Below are 22,473 nucleotides of genomic sequence, written 5' to 3' on the forward strand. Positions count from 1 at the left end.
TCATTGAGTCTCCATCCACTTCCCTAAATTCTTATCCCTTTTATGAGCCTCATTCCCTCATTGAGTCTCCATCTCAATGACTGACCTTAGAGCATCCCATTCAATTCACCAAGCCTTTATGACCATCACTGAGCCCTCATCCTCTCTCTGTATCCCCATCTCCATTACTGAGCTTACATTCTTTCTAGAAGCCCTCATCTTCCTCTGTAAGCCCAGTCACTGAATTGAGTCCCATCACCCATCAGTGATCTCAATCTGAATATTGAACCTTACCCCCTTTTAAACATTCTATTCATTCAGTGGGTTCCTATTTCCTTTACTGAGCCTCCTAGCTCTCATTGAACTCCTATCACTTCACTAATACCCTATCCCATCACTATTCCCCTTGTGGAGCCCCTCTATCCTTCCACAACCCCCCTTCCTCCCAAGTTATGTGAGAAACAAAAGAAGGGATTCTATTTCCACAGGATTTCCAGCTTTGCAGGAGTGATAACAGGATGTAAGTCAGAGGTGACTGGTTCTTAACCAGTCTTCTGATTAAGTAAAAAGTCAGAAGCTTGTATGCATGCTAAACGAGTTGTTTTGAGGAGGAACATATCAAGGAGAAGAATATGGAAGTGGTGGTCCTGGAAGTTGCATCTAGCCAATGGGGAACAAGGGGGGGAAATTTGAATTGAGAACAGGGCATAAAAAGCCTTGCATTTGTCTGAACAAATGTGCTCCATTAGGGAGTTAACCATTCACAAGGAATGTGAAATAAATGTAAAATAAATGAGAACTTTCCTGGCTTCATAATGAGTATTGAGTATTTTCTTTCTAGAGCAAGTACGTTTCTCACTGTTACATTCCCTCACTTAACCTTCCTTCAATTAATTCATTAATATGCATTTCTTGAGTGGGGCAGTAGGGATACAAATATAAAAATGAAACACTCTTTGTTCTCATGAAGCTTAGGGATATATAACAAGCTCACAGATATCTGCATACAGTATATAAACAAAAAAATACACAGTGATTTGGGCAAGGTGCTAACTACTGGGGGGAGGAAAAAACCCTTCATTTAGTGTTATCATCCCATAGGATGATCAGTGGGTGCTGCCCAATCACTGTGAGAGAAATTATTATTTCTCTCATATTAGTAATCAATTATTGAATTAGGACCAGAATTTTTCCCCCCAGAAAGCTGTAAGTTGTTCAGTCTCTGAAGGATGATGGATGAAATTGCCCAAATCCCCACGTAAATGTTTTTTCCTTCTGGTTAGGAGACCCCACCTGACTAGAAAACCTTACAAATAATTTAACCTAAGGTGAATTCTGGCTCATTGTGTTCTATTCAGGCTCAGGTAGGGGTAGATCCTTTGTCTAGACTGCCCAAGGCTGGGGTGGTCTAGGAGTGAGAGTGATCAAAGTCAAGTTCCTGGCTCCTCATTAGAATGGGTCTGAATCTAAGTATAGCATTCATTCTTCTCATTAATTGTTAACCAGTCAGATAGATTGCTACGCTTAAGAACACCCACTCTTCCAAGGGTATATAAGCATTGAGTGGGTTCCGTGAGGTATCTTTGGCATTTGAGAGAGCTACTGATCCCTTCTATAAATTATCTGCTAGCATGATTAATAAAATTATTAATTACCCAGAAACTGTCTTTCAAATTTTTATACATCACAAGTGATGCCCCATCTCTTCATAGAATTCCCATTCTTTCACTGACTCCTCTATCTTCTCACTAAGTTCCATCACCCTTATCTCTTTCCTGAATTGCTAATGCTTTATTAAAACCCCTATCATCTTCGCTGAACCTCTATTTTCCTCACTGAGTCCCATCCCCTTACTGGGTCATCATTATCTCATTGAGCCTTTATTTCCCTCACCCACCCTCCTTTCAATAGGGATTGTCCTTACTGACACCTGTCTTCCTTACCTTTTCCCATTATTGAACATCTCTGAACCCCCATAAAATCATTCAAGCTTCATCTCTTTTTCTGAGACTCCATCCATCCCTCATCCCTCACCAACCCCCATCATCCTCAGTGAATCCTTATCCCTTCGCTTAGCTCCCAGACTCTTCCCAGAGCCCCATTCATCTCCATTAATCTCCACTCTCTTATTTAGCATGCATCCAACTCATACATTTATCCCTCATCTTTTGTTTTAAAAAATAAATTATATTTTTTTTCCAATTACATATAAAGATAATTTTCAACATTCATTTTTTGGTGATTTAAAAAAATTATACTTAAATACAAAGTGAGAAAAGAAAAAAATATTGCCATGTACACAGCAGATCATAAGAGAGGATTCAGTAAGAGCAATAAATTTCCATTTCAAGAAAACCTATATAATAAATACTACACATTGTTTTCAAAGCTATTCAGTTTTTCTTTGCTTCCTTGCTGCTCTCTTTTTACTTTATTTTTTCCCCTCTCTTCCCCCATCCCTCATCTTTCAAGAACATTTGGTGCTTCACTGAACCACCTCACATGCAGATGGATTATTATCCCCATCTTCTAGTCAAGGAAACGGTGAAGTGAAGTAATTTTCCTATATTCCCGAAAGAAGTAGGGGAGCTTGGGCTATAAACCACAGTTCCTGGCCAACAGTGCATATGGCCTTCTGCTATATGACATGTGCTCTGTGAAGCAAAGGGCTGTTCCATTTTTGTCTCTGTATTCCCAGTGCCCAGCACATAGTAGGTGTTTATTAATCCTGCCAATCAGCAGAATTCTCAACCTCATTTTTCTCTTCTGTAAAATGGGAAAAATAAAAGCACCTACCTCCCAGGGTTCTTATGAGGATCAAATGAGTTAGCATATGGAAAGTGTTTTGTAAATCTTAAAGCACTACATATATGCTTGCTGCCATTATTAATAAACCAGTTGTTTGGGGGCAGTTTGGATTAGTGGATTAACTGGTTTGTATCGTCACCTAGTGGTTATAAGTGAAAGTACATAGAATTAGAAGGAAATAAGCAAACAGCCTCTTTCCCTCCACCTACCCCCTATTAAGTGACTTAGCCTGGAATTATATTATCATAGACTGAGAATTAGAAGGAACCTTCAAAGTCATTAAATCCAACCTCTTCATTTCACAAATGAGTTAACAGATGAGTTGCAGGGAAGTTGGGTGAGTTGCTTGTGGTCACTGAGCTAGCAGGTGTCTGAGGCTGGATTCCAGGTCATTGTGCCAGGCTTGTAAGTGTCAGGGCTGCGCTTCTAGCACCTGTGTTTCAGCCCCAAGCATAGTATTTTTCCTTTCTGTAATGCAAGGAACATGGGCAGTGGGTTCCCTGAGGCTGAACTGCAGGGGATTAGCAGACTGTGTCTCCCCATGAGGATTAGAGCAGGAGCTAGACCTGAAGCTGGTAATCTGGGCCTTCCTAGGACCCAGTTTGTGAATATCCTTATCTGAAGGAGAGAGCAGAGACTCAAAGTGGGGCCAGGGTGATGAGAGTGGCCATCCCAGAGAAATAAAATAGCCATTCTGGAGGCAGCTTCCCAAGAAGAATGCTCCACCCCAAACAGTCCCGTTCTCACCCAGTTGGCATATCTTCCCCTCTTCTTCACCTCTATAAATCCCACTATGAGTCACGGAGAGTACAAGTGAAGGACTCCTAAGCTGGAGTCTCAGCTCCAGCGTTAAAACTCACCTTATTATAACTCTTAGATGGGCCCTAGTTTCCTGCTCAGAAAAGTAAGCCCATTGGACTGAGTCCTTCCAGCTCAAAGTGCAATGCTTTTGTGAGTCCATCCTCCAAGGCCCAACTAAAACCTTCTCCAGAAAGTTCTCCTTGACTAGTCCAGCCTTCACTGCTCTACTCAACCCTGAGGATACTCTGCCTAGTCAGGCCACATCTGGAGCACTACATTCAGCTCTGAGGGTCATATTTTAGGAAGGTTTTGATAAGATGAAAAACACTTCAAACAGGACAAGCGGATGCAAGGGGCCTTGAGCTTTTGCCATGAGTAGCTCAAGGAACTAAGGATGCTTAGCTTGAAGAAAAGATTTAAGAGGGGGTGCCTCTTTAGCTCACTAATGAGTGAAGCTATAGAAGGACTAATAGTTACCACAGACCCAGACACATCCTCTTTTCCTCCTTTAACAGGGATGGTTTTTTTGTTGTTTAGTTGTGTCTGACTCTGTGACCCCTTGGACTTTCTGTCCATTGGGTTTTCTTGATAATGGAGTGATTTGCCATTTTCTTCTCCAGTATGTCCCCATTTTAGAGCTGAAGAGCTGAAGTAAATAGGGGTTAAGTGACTTGGCCAGAGTCACACAGTTAGTGCCTAAGGCTGGATTTGAACTCACATCATCCTGATTCAGATCGTTAGTGCTCTGGTCACTGCACTACCTAGCCATACAACAAATAATATGTTACCTTTTTCTAAAAGAAGACTAAGCTGGCCCAGGGACTTGATTGGCTCCAGTTTCCCCTATGTAGCTTTTTGATCATCTTTAAAAGCATAAAAAATTCTAGCCATGGGCAATGGGGAGATCCTCAGATGTGATGGATTTCTGAAGAACCAACTAGAGTCACCATATCCTTCCCATATTGTAGTCTAATGACCAGAGGCTTTTCCATATGGAGAAGAGGGGAACATTATTCAGAGGAGCTAAGTACAATTATATCCTTGTTACATATTCTTGTAGTATTGGGGCAATTGAACTTCCTTTTGTTGACTATTTGATAACTTTTGAGTGCTTATTTCATCTCAACATTGAACATTAATTAAGAGGATGCTGGTGTTAGAGTGACTTCCAATAGAGTCAGAAGTTCAGGTTTGAGACACTCTATGAGTCTTCATCTGCTCCAAACTGTAACTCATGAGCCCCCACCAATATATTTACTTTTACTAGTCAGCCAGAGGACAGGATTAGTTCAAAGCAAAATGAAATACCTTAGTAAGAAAGGTAACAATGCTTCATTTCCTCCCCTATTAGCCTGAGGCATACTCTCCCACAAATAAAAGTATTAGTGGGAGGGGGAAACTCATTTAGGAGATACATGTGACCAGGACATACAAATAGAGTAGCAACTCATGCCTTTGATATCCCAGGTTCACCAATATCTTCTGGTGACATCCTCAAGCTATTCTCTGCCGCTCTTGGTTGGGAATCTGAGCATGGCACGGAGTCTTTGCCTAATGATGTTTTCTGATGGCCTCTAGTGGTCACTTCTTAACAGTCCCCTATTAGTACTATAATCCCTGTTGATTAGGCATGACTACTGGAGTCACAGAGGGTTGGGGATGTTTCTCTCTACTTCTACCTTCGGACTTCACCAGTTCTCATCTGGGATTCTTCTTTCCTATAGCTAGAGAGTGGGCCCTGCCTTCTCACTTTTATCTTAAAGCTCAGAGATTGTTTTGCTATCACTCTTTTCAGAAAGTCGGCTAGCTACCTCACGTACCCAGTCATAGGACTAGTGGAAACAATAATAATAACATTTAACATTAATAATAATAACATTTAGCACTTTAAGTTTGCAAAGTGCTTTACAAATGTTATCTCAGGTTATCTTCAGAACAGCCCTGAGAGGTGGGTGTTATTATTATCTCCATTTTACAAATGAGGAAAATGAGGCAAAGGTTAAGTGACTTGTCTAGGGTCACATATCTAGTATCTGAAGTCTTCCTCATTCCTAATTCAGCAATCTATCCACTTTGGCATCCAATTGTCTTATCAACTTTTCTTCCCATCAGGAAGAACTGCCTATTAGGAGAGACTGGAATATAAAAAGTGTTTCCTTTCCAAAAGCAGACTCTTCCTTTCAGAGACCAAACTCTTTGGAACACAAAACAATCCCAGCTAACTTGTGCCCCAGGCTTAAGCATATTTTTTCAACTCAATGTCCTGCTTATCCAGGTCCAGGCTCTCTCTGACTTATGATCAGAAAGTCCTTGTAGCTCTTTGTTTAATTGCCTCACGGGGATTCTGTATGCTCAGATTAGGGATATTTTGATAAGTGTTTAACAATAACTCTCCCCCTGGCCCCTCAAAATATGCAAGATTTACTTTTTAAGTTTAATCTATAATATTAACATTTCACTTTACTTCATGAAGTCTAAACAATCAAGCCCTGATATGTAGCGGTCACCAATTTTTTGCAGTGTAAATGAAAATGTAACAATCACCCATCTTGAGCCAGTTTGAGCTGGCTCCAGTGCTCCCCCAAAACCTATTGTATAGGGGTTCTATCAAAGAAGATCTGACTGCAAGGTTTTAGGTCCCCCAAATACTTTGGGTCTGCCAAGAAATGAACTAAAGCAAAGACCAGAGCAAAGCCTTGAGGGCAAGGTCTTCCTTTCTTCTAGATACCTGAAGTCTTGCATTAATATATATCATTTATGGTCAACAAGGAGTTACTCTACACAAGTATTTAAAGGATTTTCTTTTTTTCCTCTTAGATTTTCCTCCTTTAAAAATTATTTGCTTTATAAGGATTTGCTTTTTAGGAAAGGATTACACCAGAGGAAGAGCTGGAAGCAATGGAGAGAAATAGCAACAAGGTAGATTTAAATTTTTTTGTTTCTTGATTTACCACCCTGGTGTAGAGATCTACAGGAGTGGGAATTCCCTCTACCACTGCAGATCAGTAGCTACTCCACAATTTATCATCTTAGACACTTGCCTGGGACACTGAGAGGGTTAAGTGATTTGCACAGACTCACACACCAATGTGTATCAGAGATAAGACTCAACCCAGGTCTTCCTAACTCCAAACCCAACCCTCTTTCTATTACACCAAGCAGTAGAGAAGTAGAGGCAAGACAAAACTTCCAAGTAATAAGAAGTACCCTAAAGTGGAATGGGAAGCCTAGAGAGACAGCAGTTCTTCTCCCCGCTCCCCCAAATGTTTTCAAGCAAAGGACTCTATATTGGGCATGCTCAATTCAACCAGTATTTATTAACTTCTTATTATGTACTAGGAGTTGAAGATGCAAAAGGGGAGAAAAAGCAAAAGCTGTCCTCAAGAAGATTATATTCTGTGGGAGGATTCTATCCAGGGGATTCTTGTTCACATGGCCTCTCAGTTCCCATCCAACATTGAGATTCTATGACTGGGGTTCCCAAAGGACTATGGGCTGGCTCCTGGAGAATATGGATGGAGTCTTCTTCTGCCTTTCTCTCCCCTCTACCATAGAGCCTCCTCTACAGGGGCTGAGCCTCAGTACCATTACCCAGAAGGTCTCAGAACCTATGATAATACAAGATTTGAATGGTCTTTTTGTCTTTGTAATTCCATTGCAGAACATAACGCATTTTGAATGAAAGAATTCATCTTCCTTCTGTAATCTAAGAGGTTCACTTTCCTTTCTTACTAGGGACTGAGGACCCAAAACTATGCTGGTAAATGTTTAACTCCCTGGGGGGAAGGGAGATAGATGTACTGGATGACCTACTTTTAAGTTGTATCTGCTGTTAATATTTTCTTCATTGCTTCTTAAGCCTAGACAATCTACAAAAGAACAAATCAAGTCTTGATAAGCAGGTAAATGCTCACCCTGAAAAGCTAACAATCAGCTCTCCAAACTGGGTGGGGATGGTTTCAGTTCACCCCTGTGGGCTCCCCTCCCACTAAGAAAGCAAAGGTCCTCCAAAGCTAGTTCCAACTCTTGGTTCTTTGTTCAGTGACAGGAAGGGGATAAGGTGCTGGAACTGCAGATGAGGAATGGGAAAATGGGTCCTGGGATCTGAGGAGCAGGGAGTAACAATGTCCTGCCACAAAGCAACGTTATCCCGCAAGCGTCCAGAATCTTTTCTAACCCTCATATTTGACTGTGAGTTTGTGTAAACACAGCAATTGTGCAATTATGTTTGTGAATGTGAGCCCATGATGTGTGTGTGTGCATACATACGGTATCATAGAATCCTAGGATCCTGACCTGGAAGTGACCACAGTCAAACCATTTATTTATAAAACACAGTGCCTGGTCACATAGTAGGAGCTTATTAAATGATTTTCCCTTCCTTTTCAGGGTAGGAAATAGATTTCTCGAGAATTTAAAAGACTTTCTCAGGCTAACATAGCAAGTAAATACTTGAATTTACTCAGTGTATACATACATGAATTTCTGAGTAATAAATATATGAGAGAGGGCAAGTAAGTGTGTTTGAGAGGATGTAGTAATAATAAAGTATTTATATAGTGCCTACTCTGTGCCAAGTACTGTACCAAGTACTTTACAAATATTTTCTCATTCAATCCTCACAACAACCTTGCAAGATAGATGCTGTTATTATCAGTTTTATTGATGAGAAAGATATTAAGTGACCTAGTGTTCACACCACTAGGACAAGTCTGAGACCGAATTTGAACTCAGGTCTTCTTGACTCCAGGTCCAGGGCTCTACCCACTGCACCACCTAGCAGATAATTAAGCAAGCAAATCAATTAAATATTTATCAAGTGCCTACAATGTGTAAAATAGACAAGATGAGGCCTGGCAAAGTGAATAGAAGGCCATATTTGGCCTCAGCAAGTCCTGCTTCTGACTTTTGTAACCATGGACAGCTCACTTAACTTCTCAGTACCCTGGGAACTCTCTATAATTACAAACAAGTTATTGATCTGCATTGTTGGAGGGCCTTTCCACAAGGAGAATTCCTATATATAGATAAAATTACAAGTACAGACTTTCTCTGATATGTGTCAAGTAGCTAGATAGTTGTGTAATCCTTGGCACCAAGAACCTGGGGTAAATTTGGGGAAAATCATACTTTTCTCAAAAAGTGAGGAAATGTCTTACTTGGTGAGCTTAGTATCTGGCTCTAATATTTTATGTGCAAGTTATAATGTACCAGAAAAAGACTTATTACAAGGATAAGAAGGTTCCAAGAATTACAAATGAGTCCCATGTAAGAACACTGCAACGAGCCATTTTTCTATTGCATAGAACTGGAAACAGAGTGCATGCCCATTAATTGGGGAATGGCTGAACAAATTATGACAAAGGAGCTTAATGGGATATTATTTTTAATTGTTTATTTAATATTTTATTTTCCCCCAATTACATTTAAAAACAATTTTAGAAATTCATTTAAAAATTGTGAATTCCAAATTCTTTCCCTACTTCCCTCTTTTTCCTCCCCCCTCACTGAGAAAGCACACATTATGGTATAGGCTATATGTGTGCAGAAATGCAAAGCATATTTCTAAATTACTCATGTTGTGAAAGAAAATAAAAACCAAAAATATTCCAATAAAAGTTTTAAAAAAGTATGCTTCAATCTGCATCCAGATGTCATCAGTTCTTTCTCTGAAGATAGACAGCATTTTTCATTATAAGTCTTTTGGAATTATCTTGGATCTTAATGGAATATTATTGGACCCCAAGGATGAATCAAAGGGATTCAGAAAAACTTAGGAAGACCTGTATGAACCTACAGAGCGATGGGGTGGGAAGGAATAAGCATTTATTAAGTACCAACTATGTTCCAGGCACTGTCATCTCACCAAAGGCAGAAGAAGAATTGATACAAATGACTAAAATATTGTCAAGGAAAACAACTTTGGAAGATTTCAGGAATCTGACCAATTTAATGACCAATCATGACTTCATAAGATTAATGATGGTCACCTCTTAGCAGAGAAGGGAGGAACTAGAGGTGCTGAGTGAGATGTATAGTTTCAGACAGTCAATGAGTTAATTTGTTTGGCTTGACTCTTCCTGTTTATTACAAGGGAAGGTTTCAGGGAGCAGTGAGAGCAAAGTAGTGGGAAGTGACAGAGTAGGAGGTGGAGGGGAGGGGTAGGGATAAAGTTCCTCTCCAAATGAGAACAGAAGGAATCACTGACAAGCAGGACAGCTCTGAAGATAACATGCTAAATTTATTATATACTTAAAAGGAAAAGAAAGCTGTACATAATAGAGATTCAGCTTCATGTACAATCTTTTGATTCTCTACTGTGTACGTAGAAATGCTCATTTGATAGAATGACAAGTTTAGAATAATTTTTTTAAGAAGAAAGTCATGATATAGTGTTTTTTGAAAGGAAGCAAAGAGCATCAATAAAACATTGACAAATACACAGAAGAGAAGTTCAGAAGGGGACCCACATAAATGGGACCATTTTATTATTGCCTGTTTAAGTTGAACGGGTGATTAGGTGATGCAGTACATAGAATGTTGGGCCTGGATTTAGGAAGATGAGTCTTCCTGAGTTCAAATCTGGCTTCAGACACTTACTAGCTATGAGATACTGGGAAAGTCACTTCACCTTGTTTACCTCAGTTTCCTCATTTGTACAATGAGTGTGAGAAGGGAATGACAAACCACTCCAAACTACTGGAACCCCCAATGGGTTCATGAAGAATCAGACATGACTGAGAAACGACTAAACAACAAAAATTAAGTTAAATATGCCCTTTAAAAAGAAAATTATTTATAGGAGTTCTCCATTTTATATACAATTTTCTTTTTTGTCCTTTGTATATTAGAAAATGTGTGTTCATGGATGATTATTTTAAGAGTTTCTAAAAAAGACAGACTGCTGCAACAAGTGAATTACATTCTCTTCACTTCCCCCACTGCTCCAGGGTCATTTATTGTCTCCGGGGCAGGGACAGACCTTTTCCCTTGGGACCCCCTTATTCTCACTCTCCTCTGCCTCACCTGGGAATTCAGTTCAGTTGCTGGATAGAGGTATTCGCTCCTTGCTATGAGCTCTAGTGGCCACTAGGGGGACCTACAGTCTTTAAGAAGCTGTACTAGCCACAGTGACTCTAGTTGTAAACTCTCAGACAATCTTGTCATCTCTGCTTTCCTCAGCGTGTGACTTTGCACGAGGAATTTCACCTGCCTGGGCCTCAGGATGTTTGTATGCAAAATAAGCTTCCCTAGCAAGCCTTCTAGGTTGATATCATCATTCTTCTGCCCCGCCTATCCCTTCCCAAATGTTTATGTTCCTATATCTGATTGGATCTCTCCATTTTCCATCTGATTGGTCCTCGTGCGTCCATCCAAGTCTGTCTCTGTGTCTGTATCTTCGTAATTGTCCCTCATGTAGGGACATCATAAGGAGTAAAAAGCTTATAGGCTTTGGAATCAAAGAACCTGTCTGGACATATACTATCTGTGTGACCTTGGCTAAATTATTTAACTTTTCTGGACCTCATCTTAAATGTGGAAGTTGGAATTGTCCTGTCATCTCTGGATTCCCTCTGACATCCCAGGTCTATGTCTTCATATTTGTCCTTTATATCTGTGCTGTGTCTCTTCCAATTGGCTATCAACTTCCTTATCATGGGGCTCTGGGCATGGGTGGGTATGTCCTAGCAAGGACTGGGCAGGATAAGGAGCTGATCTAGAGTCCCTGTGTTGGGGGTGGGGGTGGGGGGACAATGTGAAGGAGACACAAACAAGCAGCCTTGGAGCTCAGGTCCAGTTTATCATCTCCTCACAGGCGTTCTTTGGGGACCATTTCAATTCTATGAATGAGAACCTGGGATTAGGGGTGGGGATGGGGAAGGTGAAACGGGAAAGCTCAGGAAGAAGGCTGCCTCCTTCCTCTGTTTTCTTTATACTGTTTCCTGCCAGCATTTGGGTAAATAGACTCCTCCTGGGTAGAACTGAGAGGGTTTCCCCAGAGTGGGATAAGGGGGTGGAATGTGAGTGTATGCTAAAGAGGGGAGTGAACAGACTTCTGACCAGATGACAGCAGCCTTCACTGATACGCACAGGCATAAACATTGACACAGTCCTATAAGCATACACACAGATTTCCATCCAGAATCACCTAAATCAACAGCCATGTTTTAGAGAGATGAGCTCACAGAGATTCCCCACAGACATTGCCAAACTCAGAAACACAAACAAGTTGACATAATTACTCATTGCTGTCTTTCTTGCCTTTCCCAGCACAGGGCTGGGCACACAGTAGGTGTTTATTGAAATACATGTGAATCGAAGCTAACACTCAGTTACTGGTGGATAAATACATGTGGCTAAAAGCTCAGCATCACAGAAGCCCAGCTTTGTAAAGAAACTTAGAGAGCAACCCTTATCAGGACTCCCCTTTACAATGTCCCCAGAAATGATCTTTTATTTGAAGGATTCTAGGAATAGAGGGAAAATTGATACACTCAGAGATGCACACTTAGAGTCTTTAGGCTACCAGCCCAGCTTCTTCCCCATCCCCCACCCCCTCCCAGCTCAGTTCTCAGCAACTCAGACTTATCAGGCCCAGGCAGAAATGTATTGGGTGCTGAGTCACAGGCAGCCCTATGGACTGAAACTAAACAAGGGACAGTCCTCCTCCTAATCCAAGAGAGGAGGGGAGAAGGAGAGAGGAGGGAGAATTGGACTGGTCAGGCCAGTGGCAGGACAGCAAGAAGCTGCCTGGTTGGTTTCAATATCATCCCCCCACCTCAAGCCCTTGTTAGAGCTTCCAGCCCACAGAATCATTGAATTGTTAGAGCTGGGAAGGCCCTTAAAACTTAGAATGTCAGAGCTGGAAGGTACCTTAGATCACAGAATAATATCAGCATGTATATGTTACTTTAAGGTGTGCAAAGCATCATACATAATATAATAATATTACAACATATCCTATATAATTGTAAGAATTAATATAGAGCTGTAGATAGTTTAGTTTAATTCTCACAACTCTGGGAGGTAGGTTTTATTATTTTCCCCATTTTGCAGATAGTTGAGAGAAGTTGAGTTGGTTTTTTTTTTCCCCAGAACCACCGAGCTATAAATCATCTGAGGCAGGATTTAAACTCAGGTACTCTTGATTCCAAGGCTGGCACTCCACCCATTTTACCACTTGACTAAATGCCCCAACTGGGAGGATCCCTTAGATCACTGAATTTTAGTACTGGATGGGCCCTTAGAACATAGAACATCCAAACTGGAAGGTCCTTAGAACACAGAATATCAGACTGATAGGACTTTAAAATAGCATGAGAGAGCTAGAACATAGGGCAGCTAGGTGGCGCAGTGAATAGAGCACTGGACTTGGAATCAGGAAGACTGATCTTCAGCAGTTCAAATCCAACCTCAGACTCTTGCTAGGTGTGTGACCCTGGACAAGTCACTTAACTCAGTTTCCTCATCTGTAAAACGATCTGGAGAAGGACATGGCAAACCGCTGCAATCACCAAGAGTTGGACATGACTGAACAGCAAAGAGCTAGAACATACAGTATCAACTAGGAGGAACTTTAGAACACAGAATCTTAGAAGGTAGATGGTATCCTGGAGAAGAAATGTCCTCCCTCCCCTTACTGAACATAAAATCATAGAATATTAAGAGAGATGGAACAGAGTTTGGAATGTAAAATATAAAAGGTCTGAGCCCAAAGGATTTTATATCATAGACTGTTAAAACTGAAAGGGAATCTTCAATATCATCTAGTTGCAGAATCCTAGTCCAATATATGATAGCAGAGAAGTCTCCTCTGTAACATCTATAACAAAGGGTCATCCAATCTTCACTTGAAGTTGAATTAGTTCATTTTACAGATGGAGGAATTGAGGCTGAGAAAGAACTTAACTTGCAGGTGGTTCCATTAAGTAGAGTTGGGTCTAGATGCTCGGTCTCCAGATTCTTCACCTAATGTTCTTTCCCTAAAATAAGGGCCCCTCTTTAGGGAGCTAGGCTGTGGGTTGGTTCCCACTCCACCCAGAGATCTGGGCTGGCAGTCAGTGACCTAAATCTGGGGCGCAAGATGCTGCCTTCAGAGCATAAAGAGGGCAGGAATAACTCTATCTTTGTGCTTGTCTGTTAGCACCCACACTTGAGTGCCTGTGGATGGCTCTGTGAAGGTCTCTTCAAGTACCCTCTTTGTTAAAGGTTGAACTGGCACCCTGACACATACCAGCTTCCTTACTTCCACCTTGATGTCCTTTGGGTCAAGAAAGGATACAGCATGGTCTGCAGAAAGGAACCAAGTCTCTTTCTCTTATCCCCACCCTTCAGCTAGACCCCAGGAAAGTACATGCCACTGAAAGTACGGTTCTCTAAGTATGGATTTAGCTACATTTCTCCATGCCTTCAGTGTCTTTTCCAGACACTTTCTTCAAAGGAGTCAGATAATTCCCCTGACCTACCCAGGGTTAGCACAGGACTCAGCCTACAGTGGAAATTCTTGAGAGGACTGAAAAAAAAAAAGGAGAAGGTTAGGGCAGTGCTATAATTGGGGAGGGGGGGAGTAATGGAGCCTGTTCCACAGGACCAAAGCTTAGAGGGTGTTGACAGCATTTTTGCTTCAATAGCAAAGAAACAACGGTGCTTAGCACTGTGGACTAAACAAGAATAATTAAAGGAGGAAACTACCAGCTGTATACACTTCCTATCTCACCTACCTGCTATATCCATAGCTTTCCTGATAGCAATCTAACATCCGGAGCTTTTCACCCCTGCTAACCAATGTCACAGGATCTCCATTTTCTCCCCAAAACAAGGCCCTGGGTCCTGTATACCTCATGACCTTCCAAAATATTTGTTTGTAAAAGTTTATCTGCAGGGGTATTTTACGCTGCTTGCTCCAGCACCAAAATTGCTAGTTATTCCTTTGGGTTAGGGTATTCAACATTCATTCACTTATTCACTATTTATTTACTCACTCAACAAATACACATTGGTCAGTTATTGTGTACCTGGACTGGTGGGGTATACGGAAGTGTAAGATATGACCTCTGTCCTCAATGAGACTCTAGTCTAGTTGGGTAAAACAAAACATACAAGCTTGTGACAACCTGAAAGGATAAGACCTAGTGTTGAATAGGGCACTGGGCACTGGATTTGGAGTCAGAAGATCAAAGGTCAAAGTCTGTTTCAGTGATTTTCTATCTTTGCGACCTTGGACAAGTCAGTCTGTCTCTAGACTTGAATCTCTTCCTCCGTAAAATGAGAGAGTAGGACCAGATGCCATCCAACATCCCTGACAGCCCAAATGTTCTGTGACTCTATATTAATAGTCCAAAAGAACATGTAATTAGAATACACAGAAGAAAAATTAAAGAAACAATACAAGACAATAAATGGTTAAGTGGCTTTCTGGGCTCCACTTTTCTTGTCTGTAAAATGAACTCGTTAGACTAGATATTGTCTAAGATCTCTAATGGCTTTAAACACTATGATATGATTTTAATGTTTGAATGAGGAACTGAGAGGAGTAGAACCTCAGTGAGGTGGAGTGAAGGAGAAAGCCTTTCCAGAAGAGATGAACCTTAGTATAGGCTGGGCCTTGAAAGATGAGTAGGATTTAGGTAAGTAGAGAGGAGGAGGGAGAACATGATTGGGGAGGATGACAGAGACAGGAATGAGCCTCCTGGGAGAGGGTGGAGTCTGGAGGTGAGAGAAGGCAGAGACAAACTGACCCCTACCTCCTACACTAAACAGATTAACTCTGAAAACACAGCAGAGCCCTGAGGAGAGAGAACAATGAAGAGGTACATTTGGGGGAAGGAGGAGAGAAAGGCATATTACAGAGGGGATACCTACCATCCACCTCTTGTATTCCCACCCAGACTTTAAAGTTTAACTAGAATTTCACATCCTCCAGAGTCTTCCTTGAAACTCTGTCAGCAACAGTCTTCTTACTCTGATTCTAGCACTTTGTTATATGCAGAGTACATAATGGGAAATGCCAGGCTGGACAAACTAAAAGCCAGAATTAAGGCTGCCAGGAGAAACAGCAACAATCTCAGATATGCAGATGATACCATTCTGATGGCAGAAAGTGAAGAATTTAAAAGCTTCTTGATGACAGTGAAAGAGGAGAGTGTAAAAACTGGCTTGAAGCTTAACATTAAAAACAAACAAACAAACAACTAAGATCTTGGCAACTGATCCCATCACTTCCTGGCAAACAGAAGAAGGAGAAATGGAAGCAGCATCAGATTTTATATTCTTGGGTTTGGAGATCACTGCAGATAGAGACTGCAGCCATGAAATTAAAAGCCATTTGCTCCTTGAACAGAAAGCTATGGCAAATCTGGACAGCGTACTAAAAAGCAGAGCCATCACCTTGCCAACAAAGGTCCATATAGTCAAAGCTATGGATCTTCCAGTAGCAATGTATGGCTGTAAGACTTGGACTATAAGGAAAGCTGAGTGCCACAAAATCAACACTTTTGAATTGTGGAGAAGACTTTTGAGAGTCCCTTGGACTCTCAAATCAGTCAATACTTAAAGAAGTTAATTCAGGCTATTCACTGGAAGGTCAAATACTGAAGCTGAAACTTAAATATTTGGCTACATACGTATGTATGTATTCGTCCTTTGTTGAAGGAGGGCTGTGTAGGTCACCAGCCTCACTTCTCCTCCAGAGCCATCTGAATCCAGTGACCAGATATTCATCAGGATGACTGGAGATGACCCAGGATGAGGCAACTGGGGTTAAGTGTGCTCAAGGTCACGCAGCTAGTGAGTGTCAAGTGTCTGAGGTGAGATTTGAACTCAGGTCCTCCTGATTCCTGCACTGATGCTCTATCCACTGCTTCACCTAGCTGCCCCCATTTTGGCTACATAATAAGAAGACAAGACTCATTGGAAAAGACCCTGGTGTTGGGAAAAATTGAAGGCAGAAGGAAAAGGGATGAGATGGAGGATAGTGTCATAGAAACAATGTACATGAGCATGGGCAGACTTTGGGAGATGGTGGGGGATAGAAGGGCCTGGCATGCTATGGTCCAAGAGGTCATGAAGAGTTGGACACCATTGACTGACTGAACAACAACAAATGAACTTACTAGGTAATTCAATCCAATTCAACAAATATTCAGCACCTATTATGTGTCAGGCATAGAAGATACAAAGACAAAAACAATCCAGGTACTCAAGACCTTATGTTCCAGTGGGCAGATCTTTCATGTACTGATAAGTAGTTTCAAGATGGAGGTAGTACTAACAACTGGAGGGATTGAGAATTGTCTCCTGTAAGAGTGGCATGATCTGAGCCTTGAAGGAAGCTCAAGGATTTTAGGAAGGTTGGTGCTATCCTGGATATGGAGTTAGGAAGACCTGAGTTCAAATCCTGTCTCAGACACTCACTAGCTGTGTGACCCTGGACAAATAACTTAAGCTCTCTGGACTTCAGATTCCTTGTCTGTAAAATGGGAATAATAGTAGCACCTACCTTAAGGGAGCAAAGAGGTTTGCAAACTACATAAGTGCTGGTAATTATTATTATTTCCAGGCTGAGGAGAAGAGGCAAGGAGGAAATAGATTCCAAGAGAGGGGAGACCATCTGATGAAAGGTGGGAAGTGTGGTTATGTCACGTAGTGTACCAGAACAGCTAACAGGTCAGTTTGACTGAACCAGGGCATGTGTAAAGGGGAAGAATAGAAAATAAGATGGAAAAGGTAAGGTAGATTGAGAAGGGCTTTCAGTGTTAGACTGAGGATTTTAGATGTTATTCTATGGCCAATAGGGAGTCATTTGGCAGCTGAATGAAGAGAGAGCTTGAAGTAGAGAGACAAATTAGGAGTTTTCTGTAATAGTCCAAGCAAGAGGTGATGAGGGTTTGGACCAATCTAGTGATTGTGTGAGTGGATAGAAGAGAACAGATGTAATAAGACTCTGTCAGCCACTGATGGAGGGGCTGGTGTGAGGGAGAAGGAAGAATTGGGGCTGATTTTGATGTTGCTAAGGATGGGGGTACTCTCAAAAGAAACAGGGAAAGTAGGAGAAGGGATGGGTTTAGGAGGAAAGATAAGTCCTATGTTTTGTTTTGTTTTTGACGTTTTGAGTCTGAGATACCTATAGTATCCCAGTAGTATTGTACTGTATACCTGGTACTCCAATTAGAGATGTCTAATAGGAGCCTGGTGAAGATGGATAGGAGCTCAGGAAAGAGATGAGGTTTGTATATGTAGATTTGGGAGTCATCTACATTGATAATAATTGAACACATGAGAGCTGATAAGATCACTAAGAGAGACTGTAAATGGAGAGAAATATTCAGGACAAAGGTTGTTGCTGTTTGTCTCTCATTCTCCAAGAGGATCATGACATCAGGAAAGTGATACTATGACTTGCAAGTGAATTGGATTTAAGTGAGGGAGGACTGTGCAAGGTCACCAGTCTCACTTTCTCCTCTGGAGCTATCTGGGTCCAAGGGCAAGATATAGATCAGGACGACTGAATATGGTCCCATCAAGACAAAGGAGACTTAGAAGGAATAGACAGACTGGCGGAAAAGGAGAATTAATTTATTTATCTTTGTGTCAAGCCCCCTACTAGGCTGTAAGTTCTATTAGGGGAGGCTCAGTGACTCATTCATCTCTTTTATCTCTGACTGTCAAGCACAGGGCTCTGCACACAGTAGGTCCTTAACAAGTGTTTATTGAATGGGAGAGGGCAAGAGGCCAAGTTAGGCACCGGTGGGGCAATGCAATGGGGAATCTGGAGCGTGGAGATGATGGCAAAGAACTCCTGAGAAAAAGGAAGATCTTGAAAACGGGGAGAAAGTTAAAATCATTCGCTACACAAATTAGCCTTGAATTAACCAGGCTGGTGGGTCAAGAGAAGGGCTGGGACTTATTAGATGGGATACCTGGGGAGGACTCCTGCAGCGGAAAGGAGTACAGAATGGGGTCAGGAGAAGCTAAGGGGAGAAAGTGTAGGAATGAGGGGTGAGGGGCTGGAAGAGGGATGGAAGGTGTGCTGTTTAGCGGAGTGGCTATGGAAAGCATACCCTTTACTCAGGATGAAGGAGATACTGTTCTAAAACCCTTACTGACCCCCTGGCCTTCAGGATGTTCTGGCCAGAGGGACTTAGAGTTTTAAATCCTAGGGACACCACCATGTGGTGGATGGCGTCACCGTGACGTCATGTAACAGCAAAGATCTTATTAACCAATCAGAGGGCCCCTGCCATAGATTTCCTCCCCCCTCCCCTCTTGTTGGTCCCAGTTCTAGGGCAGCTCCTTTGCAGAGAGCTCTTACGGGAGGGAGGGGGTGGGGGCCACACCTGAGTCCCCCTGCCCCTGCCCCTCTGCAGCGCTTAGACTCCTCCGCTCCACCTTCCCAGCCGTGCGGGCGATAGGCAGCGGCTCAGGCCAATCAAGGAGCTTTCCGGGCTCCGGGGTGGGGCCTGAACGTCAGAGTTGCCCCGTCAGTGCAGGTGGAGGCCCCGGGCGCAGGCAAAGTGGCCAGCGACTCTTAAAGGGCAACAGGGCAGGAGAGTTAAGAGTCCAGCGCGGCCCGGGTCGGCCCGGCGCGGCTCCCTTCCGAGCCCCGCCCAGCTCTGCTCCGGCCAGGTGAGCCCAAGGCGCCTAGAGTGGGGGGGAGAGCCCGAGTTCCTGGGGTCCTGGGGTGGGTCAGCAGGGAGGAAGGTGCGGGCCCCAGGGTGGGTGTGGAGCCACAAGTTCCGTGCCAGCCTGTGCGGGCGCATGAGGGGCAGAGGCTGGGGTCGGGGACTGGAATCCCGAGAGGGGGTGGGGGACCCAGGTTAGGGCTGAGGGAACAGCTGGAGGGGGAAGGGGCGGAGCTGCGCAGCTGGCGGCTGTCTCCTTCCCCCTGCAGAATGGTGCAGCGGGTGGCCGCCTCTCCAGGTCACAGCCTCTGCAGGGCGGGCAGGGCCGTCCCGGGAGGTCCCCAAGGGTAGGGGCGGCCCTAGGGTGAGCCTGCCCCACTCCCCGCTGCCGCTCTCCTTGGGCTTATGTAACTGACTTTGAGTCCGGGGAATGGGAGCCCTGTGGGGGCGGGAGGGAGCTGGACCGCACCACTCACCCACCACGCACCACGCGACGGACGGAGCTGGACCGGAGCGCTCCCCTGCCCGCCCTATCTTCTCTCCTGCTCTCCGCGGCGCGTTCTACTAGGGTCTCCACCACCCGGAGTCACACTTCCGCCCCTCTCACTTCGCGCAGTCCGAGCTTGGACTCTGAGATAGCTTTCACCCTCTCTTGGTAGGGGTTGGGACCTTTCCAAGTTCAACGCTGAGCTCCTAAGCCAGGGCCTGTTGGTGAGGAGGGACCGTGGAAGAGTGACTTTCGAGAACTCCGGGGGTGGGAGAATGGGTGTTGGGAAAATGCAGTGAGCCTCAGGGCTTCCCTATTTAAGGGAGTCGCAGTGGAGTCATGGAGAAAGCACACACCCTTTCCCTAGTCGGGGTCAGGTATCCCCGGTCCCCGAGTACCACCACCTCCTGAGGCCAGAAGGAGAGGCTAGGGGTTCCTGAGAGAAAGGAGGATTGTCCTGAAAATGGGGAGAAAATTAAAATCTTCAGCTGCTTCACAAATTATCCTTGAGTCAATCAGGCTGGAGGATCAGAAAGGCGTAGTTATTAGGTAGGATACCTGGACTTGTTTTGGTCGGAGAATGAACCCTCTCCGGGCTGAGGTCTTTGGTATCTATCCTTTTTCTCCCCTAACCTACTTCTGTCCATTCTGTTGCTGTCCTGAGTCAGTCCTGTAGTCCCTCGATCACTTTTCGTCTGGGGCACTGCTTGGGGGTGGAGGATCTGTGAATTCCTTCCAGAGCCCTGGGATACTAATAGATGGGGCTGAGGCTAGAGATCGGAGATGAAACCCGGCTCCCCAGCCGCCAATCATGATAGTTTCTGTTTATTAAGCACCCTCAGGGTACAGCACTCCAGACTAACCAGTGAAAAGAGAATCTCTCTTCCAAGGAAGAAATTCCTAATCTTTAGAACTGGACAAATTGGAATGGGTTTTCTTGAGTAAAGGTAGTGGGCTCCCCATTACTGGAGGTCTTCCAAAAGAAGCTAGGTGACCATTTGTTGGGGATTTTGTTGCTGGCACTATTTATTAGTCAGCCTATAAGTTTTCTTTTAACTCTGAGATTCTGTGTGTCTGGAATGGAATAACTAGAGAGACTGAGTTTAGGTGGGAATTGAGGTTTAACTAGACTTTAGAGGCAGTGTGATAGTGGGAGAAGTCGTACATCTGGCATGAAGGGAGGAGGATGGAGCAGAGTGAAATGAGAGGGTGCTAGGTTCTAGGCCAAGCTCTGCCCTTGTGTGACCTTGGGTTTTCTTTCCCTGGGACTCAGTTTGCTTCCTTTTCTAATGAGGGAGTTGTACTGGACTGTCTCTTTGGCAGATTCATTCTGGTATCCTACAATTTTTCAGGTGTGAAAGGAAGAAGGCAGAGGCACTAGGAATGAGGTTGCTAGCCCTGTAGAGGGAAGAAGGTGAAAAAGAGATTGGCAGTCAGAGGGAAGGATTTTTTCTTTGGTGCCGGGAATCTAGGGGGCAAAATGGGTGGAAGGAGCTAGAAGCTGTTAAATACACTTTCCATTTTTTTGATTTGAGGTGAATGCAAGAGGGGAAAGCTCTAGGGTTTCCACCCCCCTCTTTCAAATTTGCAGTTTTTAAAGATGAGACATTACCAATTCCCTTCTCTTCACTCCCTCCTCTGGCAGCTCCTGGAGAAGCAGGGTGGGGTTCTGGTTAGTCTGCCTGGTTGTGCAGGGCAGAGGCTGAGGTTCTCCTGACTGGTTCTCCAACTCTGTTTTGAAGGTCAAGTTGGCATGGGTCTCCTGAACCCACTTTCTTGATTCTTTGATCCCTGCACCTTATTCTCCTAGCCCATATAACTAGGAAGGGCAAAACTACGTCCCCATCTTGCCATTTCACCTAGTGCATCCCTCCAGCTTTGTTCACTTCAGGCCCCCACCCCCTCCCCCACCCCCCCTGTTTTCTTCTGTGAGATCTCCTTTCTGGTTCTTTGCCAACTTTACAGCCTGCTAGGGGTTCGGTTTAAGATGCCAAAGCTCCTGCCCCCTCATCCTCACCCCACTTTAAGGGGGAGTGGAGCCTCATGGGAGGGGCTGTGGCCTCCCCCAATGAAGTTTGGATTAGGACCAGCTAGATGCCAACCTGGGGCTGTCACAAGAACATGCATGCCCTGGTGATTCTGAGGCTGGACAGTCACTGACCTTGTGAAGTCAGGAGAGCACTGGCAATCCACTAGACTGGATAATGGTGGGAGCCTGGTGGATTTTAGGTGGCACAGGAAGAATCTAGTGCTCCCAGGTTTTCCTGGCTTTGTTGGGGGGGGGGGTGTCTCTCAACCTTCCCCAGGGTAGAGTATTGAATTACTTTCAAAGGGGAAACAGGGATTTACTGTGGATGTGGATGGTTTGTGTATATGGAGGGGTGGGTGGGTGGCAAGCAGACCTTGTGTGCCTCTCCTGGTACACAAGCTGCTGCCTTCATGCGTTTTCCTTCTCTCGGCCTCTCCTCTGCGCTGTGAGGATGTCTCCACAGAAGGGCCCCTCAGGGGGTCAGTCCTTCGGGGGCAGACTGCAGAGCAGCTCTCCCCTTCTCCTCCAACTCCATCCTCTTCCTACCCCTACCCCAACCCCGGCTCCAAACGCAACGCATGGAATCTGCTCTGAGTCAACTCTGAGCTAAGAGTTGGGGTGTCAGGGCTAGGGCCCGAAACAGGAAAGGGAGTAGAGGTGGGTGGGGACCCTGTGGCCTGCCAGGACACTCTCGGGCTCCCTGTGTACTTGGTCTTGCCAGGGAGCCGGGACGGACTTCTGGGGCTTGG

The 22,473-nt window shown here is 44.0% G+C and overlaps 1 protein-coding gene across 1 annotated transcript in view; it reads left to right on the plus strand.

Moving 5' to 3' along the window:
• Nucleotides 1-18,828: 18,828 nt before the first annotated feature.
• Nucleotides 18,829-22,473, plus strand: part of EPB41 (erythrocyte membrane protein band 4.1) — a 210,258-nt gene continuing 206,613 nt past the window's right edge. The window contains exon 1 of the mRNA XM_072609612.1: nucleotides 18,829-19,212. The gene's annotated coding sequence lies outside the window, so the exon portion shown is untranslated. The remainder of the gene's footprint in view (nucleotides 19,213-22,473) is intronic.

The sequence above is a fragment of the Notamacropus eugenii genome, chromosome 5, assembly GCF_028372415.1.
Source record: "Notamacropus eugenii isolate mMacEug1 chromosome 5, mMacEug1.pri_v2, whole genome shotgun sequence".
NCBI classification, from domain to species: domain Eukaryota; kingdom Metazoa; phylum Chordata; class Mammalia; order Diprotodontia; family Macropodidae; genus Notamacropus; species Notamacropus eugenii.